This window comes from Bidens hawaiensis, unplaced genomic scaffold (genome assembly GCF_021521415.1).
Source record: "Bidens hawaiensis isolate Kalapana, Puna unplaced genomic scaffold, B.hawaiensis_p1.1 tig00050714_1, whole genome shotgun sequence".
In the NCBI taxonomy this organism is placed as follows: domain Eukaryota; kingdom Viridiplantae; phylum Streptophyta; class Magnoliopsida; order Asterales; family Asteraceae; genus Bidens; species Bidens hawaiensis.
The window spans coordinates 93,958-99,370 of record NW_027499094.1 but is presented as its reverse complement, the minus strand read 5'-3'; positions in this window follow the sequence as shown (position 1 = coordinate 99,370).

Genomic DNA, 5,413 nt, shown 5'->3' with positions numbered 1-5,413 from the left:
TATCTAGGTGACGTTTAATGATAAATATTTATTAGAGCGTGTTGGTGATGAAGACTTTAAAGAATAAATGGAGAGTATTCATAACAAAGTATTTGTCTTTATCTTTTTTTATTTTTTATTTTTTAGTTTTGCAATTTATCAAAACTTGTCTCTCCAAATTTTTAAAAATTTATGAATAGTGATTATATATGCAACCTCTATTGGCGATGCTTAACATAATTGACTTGTTATGAATGTTTGTTAGTAGTAATTGTTCATATGTCTCACACTAGCAATCCAAATACTTAAATAGTCCGCCAACACAAGCAAGAAGCAACACATTTGAAGAATCAACACACATGCATCAAAACGTATAACCTATAGCGAAAGTGAAATATGTGAAGAATGAATGAGATAGAGTAAAAACATGATATAAAATCAATTAGATATTTATTAAAATAAAGGCATTTTCTTATACGTTTTTTATAAGCTCGACAAAGTTTATATAAGTTGGAAATCTTAAAAAAAAATTGTCAATACCACAATTTGAATATTAAAATTCGATGTGGGTATGTAGAATATGCTAGATTCGCGCTCGACCATTAAGCTTGCGCCCGGTATATCTTCTAAAACTTGGCTATAAATAGGGCACTTATACCACAATTAAGATCACATCTTGCAAAACTAAAACTTCATAGCCATTATTTATTTATTTCTCTCTCTCTCTCTCTCATTCTTCTATATATTTTGCATATATGAAAAAGATTAAAAAGCCTAACAAGAGAATAACCTTAAAACTTGTACTTTCTTACTTATAAAATATTGTATTGAGGTGATCACTTCTTTTACTTTTAGAGAGACGACTAGTGAAACAATTTTTGATTGATGAATCAACGAAATTGACATATAACTGATTGGCTAACAATATCAACTTAAATCTCTATCAACTAGGTTATATCTTCTCGTCCAACACTTTGATAGATAAAACTCAAGAGTTATTTTATAATCAAGCAGGTACTTAAGAAACCTATTTACCGTCTTCTAATTGTTGTAACAATGAGTTTGGTTTGATTTATTGTTGTAACAATGAGTTAGAAGATTAACCGATCATTACTAACTGATTGGTTAAAACAAACAATGCACAATCTTACTAATCTATTAAATCAATACAATTTTACCACATGTCCTTCTACTAGGGTGTCCACCTAGGCCTCCATGTCATCTCATTTCCATTCTAAGACTCTCTAATATGCTGTCATGTTTTATCTCACACACTATCACCTTATAATTTTCTCTCTCTCTCTCAAAATAAACCACATACACCATTTACTATTTACCATGTCCTCTCTTGTTCATTCCACTGCCGACTCCATCTTTGGTATCCCACATGTTGCTACCGGGGTCTTTATGGAAACCCTAGGGGGCGGTGGTCGTCCGGTTGTGTTTTCCGGCTAACCTACTGCTGCCGGGTTCTATTTGGTAACCGTAAGTGGCGGTGGTGATCCAGTGGTGTTTTCCGGCGAGTGTACGCAATCGCCCTACAGTTTTCGGGTTCTATTTAGAAATCCTAGGTTGCGGTGGTTGTCTGGTGGTGTTTTCCGGCTAACCTACTGTGTCAGGTTCTATTTGGAAACCCTAGGTGGCAGTGGTGGTCCGGCGGTGTTTTCCGGCGGCTGTACGCGACCGACCTATCTACTGCTTTTGGATTCTCTTTGGAAACCCTAGGTGGTGGCGGTGCTCCGGTGGTGTTTTACGGCGGTTGTACATGGCTAATCGAGCATTAATTGAATTGCCGCGTAACAAAAATCGAGCATTAATCGGTGTGTGTCACTGCTCCTCACTTCCACCCATAATTTCGGTTGTTTGGCCATTGATTTTGTGTTTATCAGATTTGTTAAAAGAATTCAACCGTAGTTGCGTTGGATTGAAGAATAAACCAAATATATGGTTACAATTTTGTTTTTTTAATTAATGATAAATCCAAGAAAGAGTCCATCCACTGTTGTTCATTGTTGATGGTGTTTGGTTTGGCTTTGTTGTAGGTGAATATTGGGTTGTCCGGCAAGGTAATATTAAATTTGTAAATTAAATTCCAAATTTCGAATTTAATTTCGAATTTTGAATTTTAAATTCCAAATTTAAAACGAATACAATTTCAAATTTTAAATTTCAAATTTAAGTTAAATTTGAAATTTGTAAATGGTAAGTCAATATTCAAAAACGTCTAAACTTACCATCATTACAATTTATTATTTTCTAAAACGATTTGATTTAAAAAGTTTAAATTTTCAAATTTAAATTAAAGTTGATTTTTTTATTTAATTGTTGGTCAAACGTTTAAGTTGGTAAGTTAAACGATTTGATTTAAAAAGTTTAAATTTCCAAATTTAAATGACTGATTAAACACACATTAATAATGTCTAAAATTACCATCACTAAAATTTATTATTTCCAAAACGATGTAATTTAAAATTTATAAATTTCCAAATTTAAATTAAAGTTGAATTTTATGAATTACTGGGTAAATATTTCATAACATGTAACATTGACACAATTAAAATTTATTATTTGTAAAACAAATATTAATATTTAATATTCTCATTTCAGGTTATGTTCCCAACTTGATATAGCTAATTTCATGTGTTGAAGATTTGTTGATAAGATATCTTATTTGTTGTTTAATATTGATGTATATTTTTGTTATTATTCATGTATTTATTCATTTTTTTGACAATTTATGTAATTTATTTGATTTTTATATAATCAATCATATATAGTTGTTGGTTTTGTCCATTTAATATATTTTAATAACAACCGATGTATTAAAAAAAATATTTTTGTATCTTATATTTATCTATTTATTAATGATAATCTCTATAATTTATAATAATTATTATAATTTTAGTAATTTTGTTATTGTTTATTTATTAACTTTTCTAATTAGTTGTTACATCTTATTTTGACAAAAATAATTTACTCCTTACCATTTTTATATTTCAATATATTTGACTTAAAACATTATTATTTTATTATATTGTAAGATACATTATATTTTTTAACATTTACACATTTCCATCTTTTTTGTTTGACCAATGTATATGAGGCATAAATGTCACAATTAATGTTAATGGGTGTCATCATTTGGTTATGAAAACTGTAACAATTAATGCACTATAAAAATTCAAAATATTTTTTGAATTTGAATTCTAAAAAATATATATTACAGTTGGTTATGGAAAATTTTTGTTTTCATTGCCAATATTTATTGTTTATTAGTTTCCAATCTCCACAATTTTTCTATCTTATATGTTTGACTAATTTATAATTAGACATAAATATCACAATTAATGATAATGGATTTTTAACAAAATTGAATGCATATTTCTTTGACTGTAATAAAATAATATTAATTGTGGATCGACTAAAAAAGTAAAAATTTAAAGATTACATTATGCCATGATTTTTGTAATATTTTTTGTATTTAGGATCTTTGACTATAACAAATTTCGTTTAACAATTTTGGTAAACAGATTTATAACTTAAATAACAATTTATTATATTCTAATTTAATCAAATCATATAATAACGTTTAAAGTCATTATTTATAATTATTACTTTTTATGTGTATTCAAATTAATAATTCGAAATTCAAATAAATTAGTTGAGTATAATTTATTTATTTATTTTTGGAATTGACTATAACGTGGGTCGGTGTTTTCTAAAATTTTTAAAGCTAATAACTTTCTTTAATATTGTTGACCGACCATTTAATATATTCTAATTTAATTCATTTCTTAATATATACTCAACATAAAATGTCAATATCTTAAATACGTGTTTATTACATTCTCTGTTTGTACGGGATATTCATATACGTTCGTTAGTAATGTTTTTAATAATATTCTCATTTAAATATAACAATTAATTTCCACATTTTTAATATATTTTTTTATTAAAATACATGTATATATGGTATATATATTTTTGTATCATATTTTTTCACCTTTAAATATTTTCAAAGTCAACATAATTTTTTTTTAATCTTTCCAAAGTTATTTGAAAATTCATTTATTGTAAATAGTTTTTATGCTTTGCAAGTTTAACAAAATATTAATGTCTTGTAAATCGTTTTTATGTTTTGCAAGTTTAACAAAATATTAATGTCATTGATTTAAAAGTTTGTTGCAAGATTGGTCAAAACTCAAAAAAAAAAATTCATAATTTTTTGAAGTTGACTAATTCCAATTTTTTTTATATTTTGTAACTATTTTGAAAATATTTCAAAACGGGTTGTTTTAAATGAGTATCAAATTTGTTATGTATAAAATTACGGCCAAAAAAGATTTTTATTGATATATCTTTTTGGTTTAATGGTTTAAGTTAGAAAGATGTTTTATGTTGTCGTTTTACTTTGTTTGTTGTTATATGTTATTTTGTTTTAATAAAAGCAACTTTATTAATGTTCAAATGTTACTCATTATTAAATATATTTAATATTGATGCTAATGTTTTATTATATTTTCAGATGGTGAAGCAAAATGAGTTTGTTTTGATAGAATGTTTAAAGAAGTTGATGGTGGTTTAATATGAAAGTACATGTTTATGTCTTTTGTTGATGTTTTTTGGTTGTTCGATGTATATTAACTTATTGTAACTTTTAACTTTTAAGATCTAGACAATGTAAATGGTTAACGTTTTGGTCCGAAAGTTTGAAGAAGTATTGTGTTGCTTGAATTTGTTGTTTAAATTTATTATGTTTGTTATGTTCAAATTAACTTCCTATAATTTGAAAGTTTTAATATTAAGACAATGTAAATCTATTACTTTTTGATTGGTATGGTGATGTGTTTAGTGACAATGTAAATCTATTAATTTTTAATAGTTAAATAAACATTATGTTTGTTTAAATTGATGTTTAAGTTAATTATATTTAGTGACAATTTATTCCACCCGCGTGTCACGCAGGTATATACCCTAGTTCTTATAATTGCATCTCAGTTCATTAACTTTATACGACTCCTACATACTAAATAACTATAAGATTTCTTAACAAATGAAAATGATATTTGCAACAATTAAACAACATTGTAAGGAGATTTTTTTTAAAATAAATATTGCATCATCATCATCAAATATATATTAGATCTTCAATAGAAAAACATGTCATTTTTCAGTGGTAACTTATGATCAACAAACACTTTTTAACAACTTTTAACTTAGTTATCACCAAAACACCCATCGATGGTAACTACCTTGCTAGTAGCAAGCTTCAACTATAGGTAGCAACTCACTATCAATAGAAATACACTTCGTTAATAGAGACTGTTTGAAGTTAATCAACCAAGTTTTGTAACATTAGTTATATGATCGTGTTTTCCAAGTTGGTTCTGGAAAACAGAGAACTTAAAACTGATACGCACTGCATGCCGATAGT